The 26,632-nt window shown below is 44.4% G+C and overlaps 1 protein-coding gene across 10 annotated transcripts in view; it reads right to left on the bottom strand.

Annotated features, from left to right (window-relative positions):
• TAC3 (tachykinin precursor 3) overlaps positions 1-26,632 on the bottom strand; it is a 161,158-nt gene that overhangs the window by 73,113 nt on the left and 61,413 nt on the right. For 2 of the 10 annotated variants that reach the window (XM_058171533.1, XM_058171536.1), the window contains exons 1-2: positions 17,123-17,216; positions 6,841-6,897 (exon numbers count right to left, since the gene is read on the bottom strand). The exons of 6 other annotated variants lie outside the window; for them this stretch is intronic. The gene's annotated coding sequence lies outside the window, so the exon portion shown is untranslated. Of the gene's footprint in view, positions 1-6,840; positions 6,914-17,122; positions 17,217-26,632 lie in introns of those variants that run through there. 2 more of the 10 variants (XM_058171541.1, XM_058171542.1) reach the window with 2 other exon arrangements.

Genomic DNA, 26,632 nt, shown 5'->3' with positions numbered 1-26,632 from the left:
GCTTTTACCAACAGACTTGTTAATGGCACCACTCATTACATTTCCTGCCACGTGCAAGCTGTAATTACACTTAATTTTACTTAATTAAAATGTTCTGAATTTTTGCTATTAAATGTTATTCTCTATCCTGAAACTTTTGGGATAGTGCAGGCTAAAAAAATCCTATTAAAGAAACAAGATGAGTGGAAAACTCAAGAGGTGCAGAAACGTGCCTGAGTTTTGATCCACACACTAACTACCCTTAGTAATAAAGCAGAGTTCTAACTAAACAGGACTAGAATCTTAAACTTTAGAGAAAAATTTCTAGAATGAGCCAGTTTGTAGCTCATGAATGGGGAAAAAAACCCTGCTCGCCAGATGTTGCTGAGATATAGCTCCCAGCTTCCTTCACTGTTGATGCTAACCAGTGGTGGGTTTCAAATTTTTTTACTACCGGTTCTGTGGGTGTGGCTTGGTGGGCATGGCTTGGCTTGGTGGGTGTGGCTTGGTAGGCGTGGCAGAGGAAGGATACTGTAAAAACTCCATTCCTTCCCCAATCCAGGGGAAGGTTACTGCAAAATCCCCATTTCCTCCTGATCAACTGGGACTCAGGAGGCAGAGACAATAGATTGGGGGGGAGCAGTCAGAAGTGATATTTACTGGTTCTACTCAAAATTCCCACTACCGGTTCTCCAGAACTGGTCAGAACCTGCTGAAATCCACCTCTGATGCTAACTATATTGGGTTGGAATTATGATTCAGTACAAAAGAGTATCTATAGCTCAGGATTGAACTGTGGAGTCCTTGGTATTCTCTGACCTTGGTGGCCCAGTTGCAGAAGTTTTATTAGTCCACTAGGTAACATCTGCAATGAGAGTCCTCCTCTCCCAGTTCAGCAGCTAAAGTACATTTCTTTGAGGGGGCCAGGGGATGTTTTCTAATTGGGTGAAATTAACCCAAGTTCTGCCAAGTTTCCCCTTTTGGTCAAAATAACTGAAGAAATGTAAAACTGTTCTCTTCTTTTTTTTAACCAATCTTTAACCCAGGGGTCTGCAAACTTGGCTCTTTTAAGAGTTGTGGACTTCCACTCCCAGCAAAGCTGGCTGAGGAATTCTGGGAGTTGAAGTCCACAAGTCTTAAAAGAGTCAAGTTTGCAGACCCCTGCTTTAACCCATCTACAATCTACAAATATCAACAACCTCAGATATGCAGATGATACCACTCGAATGGCAGAAAGTGAAGAGGCACTAAAGAGCCTCTTGATGCGGGTGAAGAAGGAGAGTGCAAAAGTTGGCTTGAAACTCAACATTAAGAAAACTAAGATCATGGCATCCGGCCCTCTCCATTCCTGGCAAATAGATGGGGAAGAAATGGAGGTAGTGACAGATTTTATTTTCCTGGGCTCCAAGATCACCGCAGATGGAGAAATGCACCCCAGAAATTAAAAGAAGCTTGTTCCTGGGGAGAAAAGCTATGGCAAATCTAGACAGTATACTAAAAAGCAAAGACATCACCCTGCCAACAAAAATGTGTAAGACTATGGTTTTCCTAGTTGCAATGTATGGCTGTGAAAGCTGAACCATAAGGAAGGCTGAGCACCAAAGAATTGAGGCTTTTGAACTCTGGTGCTGGAGAAGACTCCTGTGAGTCCCTTAGACTGCAAGGTGATCAAACCGGTCAGTCCTAGAGAGATCAACCCTGTCTGCGCTTTAGAAGGCCAGATCCTGAAGATGAAACTCAAATACTTTGGCCATCTAATGAGAAGGAAGGACTCACTGGAGAAGAGCCTAATGCTGGGAAAGATTGAGGGCAAAAGAAGAACGGGACGACAGAGAACGAGATGGCTGGATAGAGTCACTGAAGCAGTAGGCGTGAGCTTAAATGGACTCCAGAGGATGGTAGAGGACAGGAAGGCCTGGAGGAACGTTGTCCATGGGATCACGATGGATCTGACATGACTTTGCAACTAACAACAACAACAATCTATAAAAGGCTTGCTCAACAACAGAAAGCAATTGACATTTTATTCTTGGCATCAGTGAGAGGTGAAAGTAAGCTGGGACATCCTGAAAGTGGGAGCTGTGTTAATCTGCCAGCCAAGGAAGTTCAGAGTATCTCTTTGGTTCAATCTGTTTCACCTCTCCACACCTGTAGAAAACCCTCACCCTTTAATGCATATCCTGGCACTTCTGCCCTTTTCCACCAGGGCACTGGAGATGAACAGTTCTACATTTTAATCATGCAAACAACTCATTTTCTTCTCCTCCGAGGCATTTGAAAAGGTGAAACTACCTAATAATATAATTATACTATTAATATTGGTCTGTACTATGTTCTATTTTTATTGCTTTGCTTGTATTAGACTGGAAAATTAATGCATACCAAGAGGGGGGAGGGAAGAGAAAATATGAATATTTTGTGCCTTCCATTTCTTCCTAATGTGGCATTTGCCTCCAACCTTTTGTTTTTCAGTTTGTAAGCTTCGTGTTATGCCTCAAGTGATATTCTGGCTAGGAGATCAACTTCTAATCACAATCAAAGCAGGTGATTTGATTTTAATTATGAATCAGTGAACACTTTTACTAATCCATCCTTTCCCAATAAGGTAAATATCCAGATTTTTGTTTTTGTTTCTTTAAAGGTAAAGGTTCCCCTTGCACATATGTGCTAGTCATTCCCGACTCTAGGGGGCGGTGCTCATATCTGTTTCAAAGCCGAAGAGCCAGCGCTGTCCGAAGACGCCTCCGTGGTCATGTGGCCAGCATGACTCAACACCAAAGGCGCACGGAACGCTGTTACCTTCCCACTAAAGGTGGTCCTTGTTTTTCTACTTGCATTTTTTAACGTGCTTTCGAACTGCTAGGTTGGCAGAAACTAGGACGAGTAATGGGAGTTCACCCCGTTATGCGGCACTAGGGATTCGAACTGCTGAACTGCCGACCTTTCGATCGACAAGCTCAGCGTCTTAGCCTCTGAGCCACCGCGTCCCTATTTGTTTCTTTAAAGAGATATAAAAAAAAATCAGCTCTCAACAGTTCTGGGTGCTTTGTCGTCTTGAAAAGCAAAAACAATAAAATAAAAATAAAAGAACCAAGGGAGGTACCTCCAGAAAAAGAAGAACTTCATAGAGGCTAATCACAGTGGTGGGTTTCAAAATTTGTTACTATCAGTTCTGTGGGCGTGGCTTGGTGGGCGTGGCAGGGGAAGGATACTGCAAAATCCCCATTTCCTCCTGATCAGCTGGGACTTGGGCGGCAAAGAATAGATGGGGGTGGGGCCTGTCAGAATTTTTACTACCGGTTCTCTGAACTACTCAAAATTTATGCTACCAGTTCTCCAGAACTGGTCAGAACCTGCTGAAACCCACCTCTGGCTAATCACCTTCCTATCCCAATGCCTGGTAACCATCAGTGGGACAGCCATATGGATTTCTTGGAGTGATGCCATTCCAGGTGTTGTGATAGAGAAGACATACTTTGGGAGTTCGACCAAATGGCATTATTTAACTGAGAAGACTTGAAACAAACTTATTCTGCTGGATCTTACCAGATGGGCAGAAATGATGAGAGACAGATGGTCCCTCAGGTAACAAAGCCCTATGTCATAAAGAAATTCATAAATGGTAACCAGCACCTTGAATTGCATCCAGAAACTAACCAGCAACCAATGCAGCTTGTAGAACGGTAGTGTCCTATGGATATACCATGGCATGCTATTACTGCTTATACCATAATATTATGAACCAGCTGTAGTTCTTAGATGGTTTTTCAAGAGCAGCCTCTCATAGAGTGCATTGCAATGGTCTATTCATGACTGAGCATGACTGTCCAAAGAGTCTCCTGATCCAGAAATGGGTGGAACTGGTGCATTAGATCAGGGCTCTCCAACCTTGGCAACTTTAAGTCAGCAAAGCTGGCTGAGGAATTCTGGGAGTTGAAGTCCACAAGTCTTAAAGTTGCTAAGGTTGGAGACCCCTGCATTAGATGGATCTGAGCAAAGCCTCTTGGAACAGCTGCTGCCTACTCTTCAAGCGGAAGCCATGATTCCAAATTCATTCTCAACCAAGGCCCCCAAAGATGGATATTACCCCCAAATATCCACAGCCTAGGTCTGTTCTTCTGCATCTACACAACTTCCAGACACAAAGACTCGACATCAACAGCATCACTTGCACAGCCTTGCAAGGGAGATAAAGCTTTGCACAGGTAACTAAAAGGATATCCTAGTCACTGATTAGCTGCTGAGAGATCACTGAGCATAAGGATCGCCAAAAAGGCATTAAAAGTTGTAAATCTAATTTTGTGTAGCTTCTTCTCAGGTAAGATTACACTACTAACCAGAGCATACAAAACATTTGCTAGACCAATTCTTGAATACAGCTCATCTGTCTGGAACCCACACTGTATATCGGACATTAATACAATTGAGCACGTCCAGAAATATTTCACAAGAAGAGTCCTCCACTTCTCTGCTTGCAAGAAAATACCTTATGCCATCACTTGAAATTCTGGGTTTAGAAAATTTAGAACTACGCTGCCTTTGGTATGACCTGAGCATAGCTCATAAAATCATCTGCTACAATGTCCTTCCTGTCGATGACTACTTCAGCTTCAACCACAACAATACACGAGCATACAATAGATTCAAACTTAAAGTGAACTGCTCCAATCTCGATTGCAGAAAATATGACTCCAGTAACAGGTAGTGCATTCCAGGTAGTGCCTGGAATGCACTACCAGACTCCGTGGTCTCATCCCAAAAAACCCAAAACTTTAACCTAAGGCTGTCTACTGTTGACCACACCCCATTCCTAAGAGGTCTGTAAGGAGCGTGCATAAGAGCACCAGCATGCCTACCGTCCCTGTCCCAATGTTCCCTTTAGTTGTATTCATTTTATGTATTCAATTCATGCTTATACTTATATATATTATTTAATATGTATTTGACAAAATAAATAAATAAATAAATAAATAAATAAATAAATAAATAAATAAATAAATAATAAATAAATAAATATGGACACCCCATCCCAATGCCAACTCCAACACAGGTCATCAAAATGCAAAACCAACAACATATCAGGAATATACCACAGTCTAAAGCCTGACTGAGATGGGTCCATGTAATTCTTTCCCTCCAGGGCCCTCTTGAGCTACTGTCCAATTCAACTGCAAATCATCTCCTGGGCAGGAAAGGACTTGGATCTAATAAACAAATGCCAAACATCACAATCTGAAGGACCCTGTCCACTCCATCGGGTATTACAAACTCAAACTCATTCTAAATAAATCTGCAAGACCATGCCCCAAGCACCTTAGTCGGGCTTGTCCAGTTCGAGTTGAACTCTGAGAAAATCAGAGTGAATTTATCTGCCTGATAATGTGAATATTCTTCCCAGGAGGAATCAAGTCACTTAGTCACCAGATGGTTATGGGAAGATTCAAGGATGGAGACATAATGCACTTCTGCTGCCTTATCACCTCTGTGTAATCCTGAACATGGTTTCTTATTGATGTTTGTTGTTGGGGAAAGACTGTATTCATGAATTCCATTTGGTTATTAGCAGGAAATCTAGAAAGGCTTCAGCCATAACTGAAACTGAAAGATAGATTGAGGAGTTTCCAGTGCTCATACCAGGAATGCTGGAAATCTGTGCTTTGTTATTCCTATAATGAACCATTCTAGATAACACTAAGCTGAACTCACTGCTTCTTTCTTATCCACAAGGACTGCATTTAATCCTGGGCTTCTTGAACCCAGATAGGCGACAAAGTCCAATTTCTCAACCATTTAACAATAACAACAACAGAGTATCTATATATAGATATACAACAACAGAGTTGGAAGGGACCTTGGAGGCCTTCTAGTCCAACCCCCTGCCCAGGCAGGAAACCCTATACCATCTCAGTCAGATGGCTATCCAACATTTTCTTAAAAATTTCCAGTGTTGGAGCATTCACAACTTCTGCAGGCAAGTCGGTCCACTTATTAATTGTTTTAACTGTCAGGAAATTTCTCCTTAGTTCTAAGTTGTTTCTTTCCTTGATCAGTTTCCAACCATTGCTTCTTGTTCTACCCTCAGGTGCTTTGGAGAATAGCTTGAGTCCCTCTTCTTTGTGGCAACCCCTGAGATATTGGAACACTGCTATCATGTCTCCCCTAATCCTTCTTTTTATTAAACTAGACATACCCAGTTCCTGCAACCGTTCTTCATATGTTCTAGCCTCCAGTCCCCTAATCATCTTTGTTACTTCTCCTTGGTTGGTATTATCTAACCTGCTGTCCTCCAGAAGTGTTGGACACACATATCTTAAAAATATAAAATGCACCAGATGAAGAGATCAACTTCTCCTTGATTTCTTCTATTTCAGCAATTCTCAAACTGGCAAATATAATGACTAGGATAATTGTGACGGTACAAAGCAAGGGAAGCCGTTTTTAAAGTCTCCAAGGGCTAATGATCATGCTATTACTCCAGCATGATTTCCCACTTCTAATTTAAAAAGTTTTTTTCCTTTCCCATTCCCTTCCCCTCTCCTCTAAGCAAAGTTGTCCTTATTCTTTCATTACTCTTGTATACCTATTCAGCTTTTCAAAATAGGTAAAGCTACAGCCCCTTCAAGCAAACAGAATTTCTCCTCTCATTGTTCCCATGAATGAATGAATTTTAGAAGGAAGGAAGGAAGGAAGGAAGGAAGGAAGGAAGGAAGGAAGGAAGGAAGGAAGGAAGGAAGGGGCTGCCCAATCCAAATCATGTGACTCTGGGTGACCTACAAAAAACATGATTAATACAAAACAAAATTCATTAGAACATATGAAGCGATAAAGCGATGAACTGAACAGAAAGCTTTTACAACTCACCTGAAGAGTCAGGTCTTAAACGGTCTTCCTAAAGATCTGCAGGATTGGCACTCCCATCTACAAATTCAGATGGCTGTCAGTCAAGTTGGCAGTTGAGAAATAAGAACATCAAACTACAATATGTCTGACATGGCATTTTTTTCCTTCTGAAAGCCACAGTCTGCTGCAACATGTTAGTGACAGGTTGCTAAACCCAAAGTAGACATCTTTGGTCTTTTCTACCCTTCTGTTCCTGCCAGACTCTCCTCTTCTTCCTCTTTCTGCCCACCTAGTGAGATGCCAAGGACAAATGTTCCTGTGCTGTCCCGCTGTTCCTCCACACATGGCAAGAGTTCTACAGGTGTTTATTCAAACCCCCCAAACAGGTCCTGTCATGCCCTGTTGGAGTCTGAATCTGAAGGGGAAGAGGAACGACTGACAGAGAGTGAGAGTAGATCCGTTGGCTGTGGAAAAAACTGGGGAAGAGCAAAGTCAGGCTGGGCAGAGCAGGGGAGAGGTAGAACGAGGGAGAGATGAAGACCAAGGCCCACCCCCTCCTCATTCTAGGCAGCACAGGGAGGAATGGAGAAGAGAGCAACGTGGGTTGTCTTCTTTGTGGCAACCCTGAGATATTGGAACACTGCTATCATGTCTCCCTAATCCTTCTTTTATTAAACTAGACATACCCAGTTCCTGCAACCGTTCTTCATATGTTCTAGCCTCCAGTCCCCTAATCATCTTTGTTACTTCTCCTTGGTTGGTATTATCTAACCTGCTGTCCTCCAGAAGTGTTGGACACACATATCTTAAAAATATAAAATGCACCAGATGAAGAGATCAACTTCTCCTTGGTTGGTATTATCTAACCTGCTGTCCTCCAGAAGTGTTGGACACACATATCTTAAAAATATAAAATGCACCAGATGAAGAGATCAACTTCTCCTTGGTTGGTATTATCTAACCTGCTGTCCTCCAGAAGTGTTGGACACACATATCTTAAAAATATAAAATGCACCAGATGAAGAGATCAACTTCTCCTTGGTTGGTATTATCTAACCTGCTGTCCTCCAGAAGTGTTGGACACACATATCTTAAAAATATAAAATGCACCAGATGAAGAGATCAACTTCTCCTTGGTTGGTATTATCTAACCTGCTGTCCTCCAGAAGTGTTGGACACACATATCTTAAAAATATAAAATGCACCAGATGAAGAGATCAACTTCTCCTTGGTTGGTATTATCTAACCTGCTGTCCTCCAGAAGTGTTGGACACACATATCTTAAAAATATAAAATGCACCAGATGAAGAGATCAACTTCTCCTTGATTTCTTCTATTTCAGCAATTCTCAAACTGGCAAATATAATGACTAGGATAATTGTGACGGTACAAAGCAAGGGAAGCCGTTTTTAAAGTCTCCAAGGGCTAATGATCATGCTATTACTCCAGCATGATTTCCCACTTCTAATTTAAAAGTTTTTCTGAAACAGAGTTTCAGAGGATAATCCAGGGCTGGAAGGGACCTTGGAGGCCTTCTAGTCCAACCCCTGCCCAGGCAGGAAAACCCTACACCATCTCAGTCAGATGGCTATCCAACATTTTCTTAAAATTTCCAGTGTTGGAGCATTCACAACTTCTGCAGGCAAGTCGTTCCACTTATTAATTGTTTTAACTGTCAGGAAATTTCTCCTTAGTTCTAAGTTGTTTCTTTCCTTGTTCAGTTTCCACCCATTGCTTCTTGTTCTACCCTCAGGTGCTTTGGAGAATAGCTTGAGTCCCTCTTCTTTGTGGCAACCCTGAGATATTGGAACACTGCTATCATGTCTCCCCTAATCCTTCTTTTTATTAAACTAGACATACCCAGTTCCTGCAACCGTTCTTCATATGTTCTAGCCTCCAGTCCCCTAATCATCTTTGTTACTTCTCCTTGGTTGGTATTATCTAACCTGCTGTCCTCCAGAAGTGTTGGACACACATATCTTAAAAATATAAAATGCACCAGATGAAGAGATCAACTTCTCCTTGGTTGGTATTATCTAACCTGCTGTCCTCCAGAAGTGTTGGACACACATATCTTAAAAATATAAAATGCACCAGATGAAGAGATCAACTTCTCCTTGGTTGGTATTATCTAACCTGCTGTCCTCCAGAAGTGTTGGACACACATATCTTAAAAATATAAAATGCACCAGATGAAGAGATCAACTTCTCCTTGGTTGGTATTATCTAACCTGCTGTCCTCCAGAAGTGTTGGACACACATATCTTAAAAATATAAAATGCACCAGATGAAGAGATCAACTTCTCCTTGGTTGGTATTATCTAACCTGCTGTCCTCCAGAAGTGTTGGACACACATATCTTAAAAATATAAAATGCACCAGATGAAGAGATCAACTTCTCCTTGGTTGGTATTATCTAACCTGCTGTCCTCCAGAAGTGTTGGACACACATATCTTAAAAATATAAAATGCACCAGATGAAGAGATCAACTTCTCCTTGGTTGGTATTATCTAACCTGCTGTCCTCCAGAAGTGTTGGACACACATATCTTAAAAATATAAAATGCACCAGATGAAGAGATCAACTTCTCCTTGGTTGGTATTATCTAACCTGCTGTCCTCCAGAAGTGTTGGACACACATATCTTAAAAATATAAAATGCACCAGATGAAGAGATCAACTTCTCCTTGGTTGGTATTATCTAACCTGCTGTCCTCCAGAAGTGTTGGACACACATATCTTAAAAATATAAAATGCACCAGATGAAGAGATCAACTTCTCCTTGATTTCTTCTATTTCAGCAATTCTCAAACTGGCAAATGCCACCTCTGGCTGGCCCCAGAGTGGGAGCCCCACAGAGAAGGCCCTTCCTGGGGCCGCCAGCCGACATTGTTTGGCGGACGGCACCCTGAGAAGTCCCTCTCTATGGGAGCGCACGGGTCGGTGGGAGGCATGTGGTAACAGCAGGCGGTCCCGTAAGTACCCAGGTCCTAAGCCATGGGCGCTTTAAAGGTCGTAACCAACACCTTAAAGTGCACTCGAAGGCCACAGGCAGCCAGTGCAGTCTGCGAGGAGCGGTGTTACATGGGAGCTACGCGTAGCTCCTCTATCACCAGCGCAGCTGCATTCTGGACTAACTGAAGCCTCGAGTGCACTTCAAGGGGAGCCCCATGTAGAGAGCATTACAGTAATCCAGCGAGAGGTAACGAGGCATGAGTGACTGTGCATAAGGCATCCCGATCAAGGAAGGCGCAACTGCGGACCAGGCGAACCTGGTAGAAGGCCCTCCTGGAGCGGCCGTCAAATGATCTTCAACCGACACCCGACCACCCAGGAGGCCCCCTAAGTTCCCCCCCCTATCCTTTGGGGCCAATAACTCGCCTCCGACAGCCAGCTGCGGCTGCAGCTGACTGAATCGGGATGCCGGCATCCACAGCCACTCCGTCTTGGAGGGATTAAGCTTGAGCCTGTTTCTCCCCATCCAGACCCGTCGGCTTCCAAACACCGGGACAGCACTTCAACAACTTCATTGGGGTGGCCGGGGTGGAAAAGTACAGCTGAGTATCATCAGCGTACTGCTGGTATCTCACCCGAAACCACTGATGATCTCACCCAGCGGCTTCATGTAGATGTTGAACAACAGGCGAGAGAATCGACCCCTGCGGGACCCCACAAGTGAGGCCCTCGCGGTCGACCTCTGCCCCCGTCAACACCGTCTGCGTCCGGTCGGAGAGATAGGAGGAGAACCACCGATATCGGTGCCTCCCACTCCCAATCCCCAGCCGCGCAGCAGATACCATGGTCGATGGTATCGAACGCCGAGAGGTCTAATAGGACCAGGGCAGAGGAATAACCCTGTCCCTGGCCCTCCAGAGATCATCCACCAATGCGACCAAAGCTGTCTCCGTGCTGTATCCGGGTCGGAAGCGGACTGGAGCGGATCTAGATAGACATCTTCATCCAGGAGGACGCCTAAGTTGCGCACCCTATCCTTTGGGGCCAATAACTCGCCTCCGACAGCCAGCTGCGGCTGCAGCTGACTGAATCGGGATGCCGGCATCCACAGACACAGGTGCTGCTGGAGTTTAAAAGGAAAGGCAAATGGGAGGTGTTTGTCAGGAACAAATGCTGACATTTATCTTATTTGAATCCTGGCATCCTCCCAACTGGCTTGATTTATTGTCGTGCTACTTTATTTGTGGAATTCCTTATTTTGCTTGCCCTGCCGGATTAATTACCTTATCTTGCCTTTGGATTTTTTGTTAGAAATTTTCTGCTTACAATGTTTGGGACTGAAGTATTGCCAGCCAAAGACTACTCCAGGTTGGTGGAAGAGCTCTCTCCAGGCCGGAGAGTTGAAAGGGACATTGGGGGGCACAGTTGGTGATAATAAAGGGACTCATATCGGTTCTCTGGCTGTGTTGCCTTTGTGTCACACCCTGGGTCATCACAGGTCCTTGAAAAGCACCTCTGTTGCACAGTTCTGGATTCCAAGCTCAGTACAGCAAGAGTCACTGGATAACCGAGTCCAACGGGCACATACAAAGTCCAGGAAAGCAGTTCAGGAGTCAGTAAGGCCACAATACACAGCATGAGCACATAAGGCACAGAATGGGGCACATTGCTCCAGCAACACTCAAGTCTTCAGGACGGGGTAGGTGATGTTGGTGCAGCCCTTCATGAGATAAGGTTGCCTCTTCATGAATAGTCTAACTGACCTGTATTGTGCCTATCTCCACTCTAGCTGTCCTTGGATCAGGAGCAGGGGTGAAATTCAGCAGATTCTGACAGATTCTGCAGAACCGGTAGTGGAAATTTTGAATAGTTCGGAGAATTGGCAAATGCCACCTCTGGCTGGCCCCAGAGTGGGAGCCCCCACAGAGAAGGCCCTTCCTGGGGCCGCCAGCCGACATTGTTTGGCGGACGGCACCCTGAGAAGTCCTCTCTATGGGAGCGCACGGGTCGGTGGGAGGCATGTGGTAACAGCAGGCGGTCCCGTAAGTACCCAGGTCCTAAGCCATGGAGCGCTTTAAAGGTCGTAACCAACACCTTAAAGTGCACTCGAAGGCCACAGGCAGCCAGTGCAGTCTGCGAGGAGCGGTGTTACATGGGAGCTACGGTAGCTCCTCTATCACCAGCGCAGCTGCATTCTGACTAACTGAAGCCTCCGAGTGCACTTCAAGGGGAGCCCCATGTAGAGAGCATTACAGTAATCCAAGCGAGAGGTAACGAGGCATGAGTGACTGTGCATAAGGCATCCCGATCAAGGAAGGGCGAACTGCCGGACCAGGCGAACCTGGTAGAAGGCCCTCCTGGAGACGGCCGTCAAATGATCTTCAAACGACAGCCGATCATCCAGGAGGACGCCTAAGTTGCGCACCCTATCCTTTGGGGCCAATAACTGCCTCCGACAGCCAGCCGCGGCTGCAGCTGACTGAATCGGGATGCCGGCATCCACAGCCACTCCGCCTTGGAGGATTAAGCTTGAGCCTGTTTCTCCCCATCCAGACCCGTCGGCTTCCAAACACCGGGACAGCACTTCAACAACTTCATTGGGGTGGCCCGGGTGGAAAAGTACAGCTGAGTATCATCAGCGTACTGCTGGTATCTCACCCGAAACCACTGATGATCTCACCCAACGGCTTCATGTAGATGTTGAACAGCAGGGCGAGAGAATCGACCCCTGCGGGACCCCACAAGTGAGGCCCTCGCGGTCGACCTCTGCCCCCGTCAACACCGTCTGCGTCCGGTCGGAGAGATAGGAGGAGAACCACCGATATACGGTGCCTCCCACTCCCAATCCCCAGCCGGCGCAGCAAGATACCATGGTCGATGGTATCGAACGCCGAGAGGTCTAATAGGACCAGGGCAGAGGAATAACCCTGTCCCTGGCCCTCCAGAGATCATCCACCAATGCGACCAAAGCTGTCTCCGTGCTGTATCCGCCGGAAGCCGGACTGGAACGGGTCTAGATAGACATCTTCATCCAGGTATTGGGGTAGCTGTCGCGCCACGGCACTCTCTACAACCTTCGCAACAAAGCGAAGGTTGGAGACTGGACGATAATTACCCAAAATAGCTGGGTCCAGGAGGGCTTCTTGAGGAGGGTCTCACCACCGCCTCTTTCAAGGCGGCAGGAAAACCCTTCCAATAAAGAAGCGTTGATAATCCTCTGAGCCAGCCTCGTGTCACCGCCTGAGTGGCCAGTACCAGCCAGGAAGGGCACGGGTCCAGTAAACATGTCGTGCCGCAGCCTCCCCAACAACCTGTCGACGCCCTCGGAGCCACAGGGTCAAACTCATCCCAAATGGACTCAACAAGGCGTGCCTCCTCTCCCTCGCTTGATCATCCCAATTTCGGTCCAGACCGTCCCTCAGCTGAGCGATTTTATCGTATAGATAACCGCTAAACTCCTCGGCTCGTCCCTGCAACGGGTCATCCCGCACCTCCTGATGTAGGAGAGAGCGGGTCACCCGAAACAGGGCGGCCGGGCGGTTATCTGCCGACGCAATGAGGGTGGAGGCGTAGAAACGCCTCGCTTCCCTCATTGCCACTAGGTAGGTCCTAGAATAGGACCTAACTAGTGTCGATCAACCGGGCGACTGGACCTCCAGGTGCTCTCCAGGCGTCTTCTCCGGCGTTTCATCTCCCTCAGCCCCTCGGAGTACCAAGGGGCCGGACGAGATCTCCGCCGGGTCAGAGGCCGCAAAGGCACGACACGGTCCAAGGCCCCGGCCGCGGCCTGTTCCCAGGCCGTGACCAGTTCCTCAGTCGTGCCGTGGGCCAGTTCCTCAGGGAATGGCCCAAGCTCCGTCAGGAACCTCTCGGGGTCCATCAGGCGCCTGGGACGGAACCACCGTATAGGTTCCGTCTCCCTGCGGTGGTGAATGGCGGTTCGGAAGTCTAGGCGAAGGAGAAAATGATCCGACCATGACATTGGTTCTGTTACTAAGTCATCTAACACCAGATCATTAAGCCACTGCCCAGAGATATAAATCAGATCCAGCGTGCCTCCCCCCGAGTGCGTAGGGCCATCATTTACTCGAATCAGGTCCAAGGCCGTCATGGAAGCCTGGAACTCCCGAGCTGCCGTCGATGACAAGCCAACTGATGGCAGGTTAAAATCCCCCATGACTATAAGTCTGGGGGTTTCGACCGCCACAGCAGCTAGTACCATGTCTGACATGGCATTTTTTTCCTTCTGAAAGCCACAGTCTGCTGCAACATGTTAGTGACAGGATGCTAAACCCAAAGTAGACATCTTTGGTCTTTTCTACCCTTCTGTTCCTGCCAGACTCTCCTCTTCTTCCTCTTTCTGCCCACCTAGTGAGATGCCAAGGACAAATGTTCCTGTGCTGTCCCGCTGTTCCTCCACACATGGCAAGAGTTCTACAGGTGTTTATTCAAACCACCCAAACAGGTCCTGTCATGCCCCGTTGGAGTCTGAATCTGAAGGGGAAGAGGAACGACTGACAGAGAGTGAGAGAGTAGATCTGTTGGCTGTGGAAAAAACTGGGGAAGAGCAAAGTCAGGCTGGGCAGAGCAGGGGAGAGGTAGAACGAGGGAGAGATGAAGACCAAGGCCCACCCCCTCCTCATTCTAGGCAGCACAGGGAGGAATGGAGAAGAGAGCAACGTGGGTTGCGTGGCTTACGAGGGAGGAAAGGGACCTGATCCTCTTTACAAGACACAGGTGCTGCTGGAGTTTAAAAGGAAAGGCAAATGGGAGGGGTGTTTGTCAGGAACAAATGCTGACATTTATCTTATTTGAATCCTGGCATCCTCCCAACTGGCTTGATTTATTGTCGTGCTACTTTATTTGTGGAATTCCTTATTTTGCTTGCCCTGCTGGATTAATTACCTTATCTTGCCTTTGGATTTTTTGTTAGAAATTTTCTGCTTACAATGTTTGGGACTGAAGTATTGCCAGCCAAAGACTACTCCAGGTTGGTGGAAGAGCTCTCTTCAGGCCGGAGAGTTGAAAGGGACATTGGGGGGCACAGTTGGTGATAATAAAGGGACTCATATCGGTTCTCTGGCTGTGTTGCCTTTGTGTCACGCCCTGGGTCATCACAGGTCCTTGAAAAGCACCTCTGTTGCACAGTTCTGGATTCCAAGCTCAGTACAGCAAGAGTCACTGGATAACTGAGTCCAACGGGCACATACAAAGTCCAGGAAAGCAGTTCAGGAGTCAGTAAGGCCACAATACACAGCATGAGCACAAAAGGCACAGAACGGGGCACGTTGCTCCAGCAACACTCAAGTCTTCAGGACGGGGTTAAGTAGGTGATATTGGTGCAGCCCTTCATGAGATAAGGTTACCTCTTCATGAATAGTCTAACTGACCTATATTGTGTCTATCTCCACTCAGCTCTAGCTGTCCTTGGATCAGGAGCAGGGGTGAAATTCAGCAGGTTCTGACAGGTTCTAGAGAACCGGTAGTGGAACTTTTGAATAGTTCGGAGAATCGGCAAATGCCACCTCTGGCTGGCCCCAGAGTGGGATGGGAATGGAGATTTTGCAGTATCCTTCCCCCAGGAGTGGGGTGGGAATGGGGATTTTGCAATATCCTTCCCCCAGGAGTGGGACAGGAATGGAGATTTTGCAGTATCCTTCCCCTGCCATGCCCACCAAGCCACGCCCACAGAACCACTGATCAGGAGGCAGTGTGGGCTCCACCTCCTCCTCATTGCTAATGAGCGGCATCTGCTCCTGGTCCTCACCTGGAGCCCTCTTTGCCAACGTGCTGCAGCTGTGTCTCACCTCGCCTCAGCCTGTCACTTTTCTGATGGATCCAGCTGAGTTTGCTCCATCAGGCTAGACTTCTTTGAGCCCTGATCCTGATCAATACTTGGCTCCATACTTTCCTCTGCAGACTCAAACTCACCTTCCTTCTCTGAACTGGCATCTGGAAAGGTGTCGGGGCAGATCCATGACTGTTTCAACTGATTCCCTTGGGGTTTGGTTTTTCTAAAATTATTAGTCAAAATTCACATTGTCCACACTTGAGCGACAGTTTGCTTCACTTCATCTTTTGGGAGCTATCAATGTTAGAAAGGGGCATCTAGTAGATGGTCCCCTCCAAAAAGGAGTTATTTAAATCTTTACCAGAGGCACAGAAAAAAATCAGTTGAACTAACATTCTGCCATAAGCAAAGATCATGATAGGTTGACTCTATTTAAAGCGTGCTAAAACCAGCTTTTGGTATTCTAAAAAAAAAATGATTCATCCTACCCAGGTAAGCAATGCTAATTTTCAAGCCTTTAAATAGAAACTTATAACATATATCAAAGTGGGGAGGAGGGCTATTAAATCAAAGCAAAACACTTGCAGAACATTTCCCAGTGACAATTCACTGGCTAGGTAATAATCTTAATTGGTTTGAGGGAAGGGAAGGTATTATGCCTTTTGGTAAGCTCAAGATTCTTTCAAACCAGCCATGAATACTTTCAATCAATGAAATAAGTCCTGGAAATGTAGACCATACCCCACTTAAGAATTAAAGAAGATAAGAAAAGACCTGCTGGAAAGTCCTTCTAGTTTATAGACTATGGACAATCTGAACCTGGCTGAAGTGGTGCTCAGAGGTCTAACCTCCCTGGATGCAGAGTTTGCGGCTTCCTAATATAATGCACGATGCTGAAAGCATCTTTAACCACCCTGTTTTAAAAAATCAATTTTCCCCATTGGCTGTGAGAAAATTAATAGGACTGAAGAAAGTAAAGGGGGGAGACCTTTTCTTCCAAATCTGGTATTTGATGGGGGCAGGCAGGTTGTCAGCAGGAAATTTCTTCCCAGGGCACAGAAAAGCTGCCAAGGAGAGATTTTCCTCAGGACAACCGCAGGGAAGAAAATGATTAAATCTCCCTATCAAGTCTGCAGGGGATTGATAAACAGCACTGCCATCTCAGCGGATGAGGCTCAGCTCAGCACATACTCCTTTAGCTCCTGGGTGGGGGAGACGTGGGAGGGCAGCAGGAAGGCTCCGTAGGGAGAAAAGATGGCAGCAAGTTGCAAGACCATTTGATCCGGCTCTGAAAACCCAGGTCCTTGAAATATAACAACGGCAGAATTCGATGTCTGAGCACTAGCCTGACCATAGCAAGTCCAAAGGCCAAGCCCTTTTCTTCTCTCATTAAAAATGGCAGGCCCTGAAATGGAGAAGAGAAAGGTGTACCACACCACCCATCCATTTGCCATGGTCTATGGAATTAAATTGATAGCCTGGGGACTTGGGGGAGACACCAAATGGTAAATGAAGTGTAACTTTTACTTACCGTATTTTTCAGAGTATAAGACATACCTTTTTCCCCCCAAAAAGAGAGTGAAAATCTGGGTGCCTCTTATACTTCGAATGTAGTCCTGCCAGCTTCTCAAACAGAGGTTTCAGAGGTTGAAAAAAGCATCATAACATAACATAACATAACATCAGAAATGGAGCTTCAGAAAAAAAGCCCCAAACGGAGCTTCAGAGGCTTTTTTTCTGAAGATCTGTTTTGGAGGCTTTCAGAGGCAGAAAAAAGTTTTTTCTGAAACAGAGTTTCAGAGGCAGGGGAAAAAAGCAAAAAAAAAGCAAGGCACAGAGCTCACAACCAAGGAACCTGTTGCTAAAATTCACCTCTGGGAACAGCTGATTTGGGGCCAATCCACCTGCCAATCAGCTTTTTTCTTATTTTCCTCCCCAAAAACTAAGGTGTGTCTTATACTTGGATGCATTTTATACTCCGAAAAATCCAGTATATTAAAATCGATAGTCTGGATTTGCTGGAGACATCAAATGATGAATGAAACATAACTTTTACTAGTTAGGAAATATATATTTTCCTCAAATCTGCTGGAACCAGTGTTTTCTGAACCCGTACTGCTGGGACCCATCTGCTGATGTAGGGAGGGGGGGAGGTTGACAACTGGTGGGATTCATCTGCTTGGTCTTTTCCCCAACACCTCAAGTTAAAAAGTGATTTTTTAAAAATCTGTAGTTTGATGTGAAAACAGCCTTTGTTATATTAAATCACCTTTTTATGATATATTGTGCTCTTGTTCTAAGGTTATCGTCCCCTAAGGCACGGGTGTCAAACTCACGGCGTCACATTGCCATCACGTGACATTTCGCGATGTTTTTTCCCTTTGCAGAGCTGGGGTGGGCGTGGCCTGCGTGTGACTCATCCGGCCCGCAGGCCACCATTTTGACCTGACCTAAGGCAATCAATTAACCCACCCTCTCTCTTAAACCTTGCCTTTGGAAGTTGCTGGAAAAAATTAGTCCAGCCTTCCATATTGTACTTTTTTTTTATGGGGTACAAGGGTGACATTTTTGAGGAATAACCAACAGAAGAACTTCCTAAAATTGTCAAAAGATCCCAGACCTAGAATGTAGCAAAGGAATTTTGGAAATTTGTTGATCTCACCCCATTCATAAGAGGTCTGTAAGGGGCGTGTATAAGTTCACCTGACTGTCCTAATATTCCTTTTTTTTACCATTTTTTTTTCAGTTGACTCCTCAAACATAGGGTCAATGGCTTCTTTCTAAATCAACCACAGCAATAAAGAAAAAGTGACAATAATAATAATAATACAACCTAAAATATTCAGAAAACAATGATCTCCAAAAAGATGGAGAAAGAAAAGCAGTTTAAGGCTGTTCTCCTTTAGAATCGCATGACATTTGTAATGAGGAAAAGGTAGACCAGAAGGATTTCTGTCTGAAGTAGGATTTCAAAACAAGCAATACGTTTATGTGTAAATTAGCACATCAGCAAGAAAAGCTTGAGCCTCATCTTCCTGGGTTTTTTTATTTCTGCATACAGGATGCTTTAAATAAAAACACGCAACAATCAAATGAAGTCTGAAGTAGGATTTTGTACATTCTATATTTAATATTTATGTATATGTTTTATTTATTTTTCATATTTGTATGGCTGTCTATTTCACAAGAGATTCTAGGCAGTGTACAGAACTTAATATACTTATTTGATTATACAAACATATACTACAGTAAAATATGTATTTTATATAATTATAGTATATTATGATTGATTATATAAAAAGATACTACAGTAAAAGGCCCTTCTTTCACAATCACAAGAATAGTACTCCAAGTCTTCTTTCTTTTCTTTTTCCTATTTTCCCAAATGCTAGAAAATCAATATGTCAGCTAATTTGCCATTTTAAGGTGACAAATTCAATGTTCTTTACCATCAGATCAACTCAGCTCCTGATTACTTCATGGACATATCCATGTAGTTTCCTTGAACAACATGACAACAGCGGTTCACCATTGCCTTTCTCTGGGATGTTTTTTTCAAATTCACATCTTTGGAATTGTCTCATGGTTTTCCATCAAAATGCCAGCCAGATCTGACTCTGCTTAGCTTCTTTTGAGATAAGTCAAGATTGGAGAGGTGCTGGCATCGACTATCACTTTCAGTATTGTTGACCTTGACATGTTTTATGAAATCATACAGTGTCAAGGTGGTGTTCTGGAGAATTATTGTTTTGGTATTGTGAGGCACATGATTCATTGTTATGGGCCAAGCATAAGACTAGCAAGTGAGAGGGTTTCTGTTTTAAAAAATGACTGCAGAAGTGGCTTTAGAATCATCTCCACAGAAATAATAGTGGCTGCTGCCATCTTTTCTTTCTCCAACAGCTTTCCTTCTGAAGACTCCCCTGAGGTAAATGTGGGATCTTGCCCTGGTGATATCTCCATATGTAGTTCTCAGCATCCGAGAAACTATGAGCAGGGTTTATCTTTTCCAAGTCACACTTGTGTTGTCTCAGAAAGTCAGCATACCATTAGGCCCTGCTCTTGAGTGTGCAGGACACCCAGAAAGATCTGGAACACTCAGAGTTGGGCCTAATGGTAGAAGTTTCCTTCTGCTGACATTCCCAGGATCCCACAGGACAGGCCCATTTCCCATGACTCTTGAAAAAGGGAAGACTATTTAAGTCTTGTGTACTGCTGAGATCTCCCTGCAAAGATATGACCTAGAGGTGGGTTTTAGCAGGTTCTGACCAGTTCTGGAGAACTGGTAGCGGAAATTTTGAGTAGTTCAGAGAACCAGTAGTAAAAATTCTGACTGGCCCCTCCCCCATCTATTCTCTGCCTCCCAAATCCCAGCCGAGCGGGAGGAAATGGGGATTTTGCAGTAATCTTCCCCTAGAGTGGGGAGGGAATGGAGATTTTACAGTATCCTTCCCCTGTCACTCCACCAAGCCACACCCACAGAACCAGTAGTAAAAAAATTTAAACCCACCACTGGTATGACCTGAGTAGTGCTTCACTGATTCCTAAAATGAGGATAGAGACATGATTTAAATGTTTGGGATAAAATTCTATACAACCAGCTTGCATATATCAGGAATTATGGGAGATGCAGTTAAAAATACAGAGAGGGGGACAATGCACCAAAATGACCTACAAGCACAAGATTGATGCACCCACATTGTGGGGGTTGCAAGAAATAAAAAGATTTCATAAGCATTTTTCCTATATTTTCTTCTTCTTTCTTTCTTCTTCCATTGCAATTAGCATTTACAGATAGTGGTTATGAAGTGTACTTTTCAGCTGCTTTCAAAGTATTCTGATCTCTAGCAGACTTTCTCGATTCAAGAAGACCGGGATGCTCCAAGAAGCAGGGAGTGAAATTGAAATAACAAAATATGACTTTAAGCCACCTGGTTGCAGGTAAGAGATGGTTTGTTCATGCCCCAGTTGCAGGAAAATGAGAAAGATCATTTACTTTATAGGTTGTTATAAGTAAAAATGTCTGCGAAGGAAAGAAGCATACAGTTGAAGTTACTGTACTGCCTCATCCTTCCTAATGGTAAGTGTTAGAAATTCTGTTTATATATAGCGCCACAGATCAAACAAAGAGTACAGTCACCATGTGCTTTCCTGCTCAACTCTTTATCTGTAACAGGAAAACAGGAAACTCTACTTAAAACCCAACAGCATAGAATATATGTATATATATACCATAGATCCAAACTTGTAAACACTGCCATCTACTGGCTGAATACTACTGTAGTTGTTGCATAGAAATACATTCCAACAATGAATTCCAGAAGTAAGGATAGAGGGAACACAGATGGGATTTAAATGGTGAATGTAATTGTTTCTCTTTATGATATCAAAAAGGACTACCAAAAGATGCCAATGGATGTTGCATTGAACAACAATGAATAGTTCCAATGAATGAGCTACCAAGGGCACAATCAAGTTTCTTGGTTCGCAATAGATATGCAATATTTAAATGAGACTTTTGAAACTGAAAAGGAGAGGATTCAAGGCCTGACTGTGCATTATAAATGCGTATAAAAAACTTATCCAACTTTCTTTTAAGGAAGAGCTACAGAGAAGGAGCATAGCTCCTTCCTACCTAATGCTTTTGCACTTAACAAGCACATAGAATCCAGATACATATTTGTAAGAAGAATCAACTTACCTCATGGTTACGTATTCTCAAATATATATATATTTCTTATGCCGTATTCCTTAAATCAGTTAGCAAGAGTATAAACCAATGGGAATTAATTATTATGATTGGGAATGGTACAGTATGGTGGGGGGAGGGGAAATCCAGATTGCTCTGTTAAGCATATCTAATTTTTTCTATGATATTCACAGGGGTTAGCTTTTTCTAGATCAATCTGAATGGAGTGTACTGTTGTGCCTCGTCCTTCGTCCTCCCTCCTCTCCTCAGCCAGGCCCCTCCCGCCTCCTCCAGGGCCTGCTATCAGATTCAGAGTCTGATAATGAAGAGGAACGGCCTGGCATGCCTCCAGCCCCCAGCCCTGGCACCACGCCCGGACAGAATGTCAGGAATGAACAAACAAACCTCACTCCTACAGCGTGTGAGCAGGGAGCCAGCCACGTGCTGGAATTACCGGCAGCAGATCAAGAGGAAGAGAACCCACAGTGGGAGGATCCCCGCTTCCGGAGATCTGAGAGGCGACATCAGCAGAAGGGGCAGGCCTGGATAAGTGCTGAGTCATGGAGCCACACCTCACAGCCTATATAAAGGATCAACTTGAGTCAAGCAACTTTGAGTCAAGCAAAGTCTCATCTGGTTTGCTGAAGTCACAACTTGGATTCCTGCCTGCCCTGAGAAATCTGAAAGGAATTTGGCAAAGCTGCAGAGGCTTCGTGGCCACGCTTGATACAGACTTCCTAGACCCGGTCGTCGGAGGGGGAGGGGGACACGACATGTACATACAACAGCGATGTTTTTAAAAGTTAAATTATCAATAATCTACATGGGAAGCAGCTGCTAAAGAATCAAGGAAAACCTATTAGCAAGTGAGAGGAGATTTCTAAATATATATATATATATATATATCACATAATTAGAAGCAGGCCTCAAATTGGAAGATCCTTATAGAGACCACACGTCTCTGTTCAGCAGGAAGAGTTGATAAGATCAGATACCTACGTATTTTTGCAAAGCGGGGAGAGAAGTTATAATGTCTCTCTAAATGCAGTCATTTCGGCAATCATTTTTAATGGCACAAAGCAGCCAGAAGGGTTACTAATGCACCATTAGAGCTATTTGCATATTCACAGTGATCTGATGCGGTCTCCCACTCGTACTTTCAGCGCATCCTATAAATGTCAGTTGTGCATTATTACCTCAAAAGTTTCAAGGCAGGGAGAGAGAAAAAACCTTACCCTTGGATAGAAAGTATGCTTCAAAGCAGACATATATAACTTCTGGTGGCTCAAGGACTGTACCAAGTCTTGCAAGGCATGCCAAAAATCACACACCAAAAGGGGTAGTAGGCCAGATCAATTGAGAAGGCTTGCAAATTTAAAGCAGCCATTCTCCCCTCTCATCATTCTTACAGAAGCATCAAAAAATCTGTGTTTTTCCCCTCTCCGTACTGCACCATTGCCACTCATAATAATGGCACCACAAGAGAATGCTAGAAATTCTTAGAAAGAAAAAAGTGACATAAGTTACTGGCGCCCACATAAGCAAGCTAGGAAAATCTGCCCAGAGATTAAAAAGGAAAGATAAGGTGTGTGGTAAGTCAATCAGAATTGCTGACGTAAAGTATGAACTACATAAATATCTATTGTGAGGAGATTTAGTACGCTTGCTTTGAGATGTCAGTCCCGAACGTAAACTCAATTCAATTCTGAAGGAGACAAGGACTTGGTGTGTTTCCCCATCAGGAACCAGTGGTGGGTTTCAAATTTTTTTGCTACCGGTTCTGTGGGCGTGGCTTGGTGGGCATGGCAGGGAAGGATACTGTAAAATTTCCATTCCCTTGCCAATCCAGGGGAAGGTTACTGCAAAATCCCCATTTCGTCCCAATCAGTTGGGACTTGGGAAGCAGAGAATAGATGGGGGCGGGGCCAGTCAGAATTTTTACTACTGGTTCTCCGAACTACTCAAAATTTCCACTACCGGTTCTCCAGAACTGGTCAGAACCTGCTGAAACCCACCTCTGTGCCAGACTGTTCACAAGGTCAAACAGTTCTCCACGAAGAATACAACCGGTGATGACTATTTCACGTGGGTATAGCAGTAAGGGACAGTAATGTTAAATATCTTTTTTTCAGAACTGAGGGAAATTCAATAAATCTAGGCTAGAAACCAGGACATTATGACTCCTAGTCCCCAAAGGATTGTTGTGGAGAAAAATAGGAGGTGGAAGGAATATTAGACCTTGAGTTGTTTATAACAATGATAAAGGTGGAAGTATAAATAAATAGTGTTAGAAATTTTGTTTATATAAAGCACCATAGAGCAAACAAAAAGTACAATACAATCATCACATCCTTTTCTGCTCAACTGTTTAACTATTTTGTTTTGTTTTTTATTTGCATTTATATCCCGCCCTTCTCCGAAGACTCAGGGCGGCTTACACTATGTTAGCAATAGTCTTCATCTTATTTGTATATTTATATACAAAGTCAACTTATTGCCCCCAACAATCTGGGTCCTCATTTTACCTACCTTATACAGGATGGAAGGCTGAGTCAACCTTGGGCCTGGTGGGACTTGAACCTGCAGTAATTGCAAGCAGCTGTGTTAATAACAGACTGTCTTAGCAGTCTGAGCCACCAGAGGCCCCTGTAATAAGAAATAGGAAACTCTACTTAGAACAAAAGTGCATACAGCAGCGCCCCCACCCCCCACAACCTTTTGGACACCACCAGGGACCATTTTTATGGAAAGAGGTTTTTCCGTGGACCGAAGGGGGACGTGGTTTTGCATGCTGCCTGCATCCCATGGATGGGGCTTCACTTGTTTGCGCAGCCTGGTTTCTAGCATGGTCCATGTTAACTGGAAAAAGGAGAGGAAGGAAGGACTACAAACCTGGCACTAGACGCAGTTTCAGAGGATAATCCAGGGCTGGAAGGGACCTGGAGGTCATTTAGTCCAACCCTGCTCCAGCAGGACATTGTTAGTGAGTTTCTGTCTTTTGATCTCCCAGTCACATAGCCACGCCCACCCAGTCACATGAGCCCCCCCCCACCAAGCCACGTCCACAGAACCAGTAGAAAAGAAATTTAGATTTCACCACTGGTCTAGTACGGGTCCATGGATTGAGGGTGGGGGATCCCTGGCACAGAGTATATACCATAGATCCAAATTTATAAACACTGCCGTCTACTGGCTGAATACTACTGTAGTTGTTGCATAGAAATACATTCCAACAATGAATTCCAACATAAAGAGGTTAAGGTGGCTTTATGTTAGCTTATCCTCTGCAGAGTTAGAGAACTGGAAGGAGATTCTTAACAAACATTGTATGGACCAACTAATGGTGTTGATCATGTACAATTTACAAGTTGAATCGGCCATATTTTTGAATGACAATCAATTAGCTAAAATAGAACAAAAGCAAGTGAGTCACCACACAATGCTACCATCAAGTTTGTTCCACCAACTTCCACTTGAGGGAGCGGTTCTCTGATCCTTTTCCAGCTTGAACTGCAGTGCCCAGAATGAAAAAGAACAATCCAGAAGTCCTTTTGACAAACAATTGGCACTTGAATCTTGGAAATTTTGCAATTGTGGAAAAACAGAAAGGAGTAAGGAGAAGGATGCATTGCAGAAGCAGGTTTGGGGAAAAGGAAAGCCAGAGAAAATGCCCAACTCCAAACAGGTGTGGTCACTTGGACTAGAGAACTCACCACATGATACCGCTGGATGGAGAGAGTTGGCACCTAGATTGCCACAGCTGCCATCCAGTTCCCAGTGCAGAGAGAACCTACCACTATTCTAACCAATTGGGAAGCTGGTGAGGAGCTCCAGCTGTAGGATGACAGTTGCCAAAAAATAATTAGGCTTGCAGCCACATGGGTCTTGGCTCCCTGGGTAGAGCACGATGGAAGTTCAGCTGCAGTCAGCTTGCAGGCCAAGGGCAGATCATGCCTTCGTTGGTCCAAAAGATTATTAAAAGACATGTTGAAACAGGCACGTAAAATGAGAAAGTGAGAATCTACAGATGTAAGAGAAGGCATTTTGCACATGCTCAGACATCTTTCTCTGAACCAACTTTTTAAAAAGAGGTGTTGGGCTTGACACCTCTTAAACAACCTATAGGCGTGGGTATTTCAAGGATCAAGGCAAAAGCCTTGTTGCATCTGATATTACAACGGAGCAGTAGTACTAAGCTCAAAGTTAGAATTCTGTGTGACTCTACTAAGCACCAGCAATGGTATAATCCATCTGATTTGTCCCTTGCTGCATGGCAGCCTAGCTTGTTTATTTGTTTTTTATTGTTTTGTTGCATAAACTGCCCAATCTCATTGACAAGTGGGCAGCCTTACAAAGCCATTAAATAAAGATGAAATTCAGCTGTGCTATGTAATTATAACTATCTTACACAGTTAATATCTTAGAAAGTTGTATGATAAATTGGCAGATAAATATTGAGGAAATACCAAAAAAGAAATGTTCCTTTGCTACCAGACAAGGGGTAATAATTAAATCTCTTCCGTTTCTCATGAAGTTTTCTCTACCCGCTCTCTCTCCACATAACAAAATGGATTTGGCTGAAGAGCTGAATCAAGTAATCATTTTGGACTAACCTGGACCACATTTACACTACCTGGCCAAGTTTACAGTAAGTTCAGTGGTAGGATTCAGCCAGTTCGCACCTATTCGGGAGAACCAGTTATTAACTGTCTAAGCAATTCGGAGAACCGGTTATTGGAAGAAATCTTATTTTGTTTTTTTCCACTTTATGGGGCTAATCCTGTAAGGAAAGCAGAAAGGAAACATTCTGGTGTTATTTCTAGCCTAATCTTTATTGCCCTGCTTACAGAAACTGCCTCTCTGGTTAACCCTTATTATATTGTAACAGCTAAGGCAAAGCGCCCATCGACATGAGTGATGTTGAGTTGGCCACGCCCACACGGTTACATGACCACTGAGCCACGCCTATCCAGCTGGACATTAGGGCAGAGAACCGGTTGTTAAACTTTTTGAATCCCATCACTGAGTAAGTTCAGTTCTGCTGCAAACCCAGTTGTGATCTGGACCACTTTGAAGTACTAACACAGCTGCACCAAGATGTCCAGAGAGCACAGGGATCTCAATTGTGTGTTTTATTACATGTGTTTGAATATCCTGTGTAATGGGTTAATATGGCAGAGTTACTGTATCTCCATCCCAGTCACCAGTTGATGCTGCATAGTCATTCATGGCTCTGTCTGAGAAGGGGGTCTACAGTACGGATTGCCAGCATCTGTTTTGAAATGGCTTGTAATCGGTACATTTAATGAAAGAGACAAGGTGTTTATATAACTAATTTGAAAAAGCCACCTGGGTTCAGTTTATCCTAGTGATAATAT

The sequence above is a fragment of the Ahaetulla prasina genome, chromosome 2, assembly GCF_028640845.1.
Source record: "Ahaetulla prasina isolate Xishuangbanna chromosome 2, ASM2864084v1, whole genome shotgun sequence".
NCBI lineage: Eukaryota > Metazoa > Chordata > Lepidosauria > Squamata > Colubridae > Ahaetulla > Ahaetulla prasina.
This window is presented reverse-complemented; position numbering and strand designations above follow the sequence as displayed.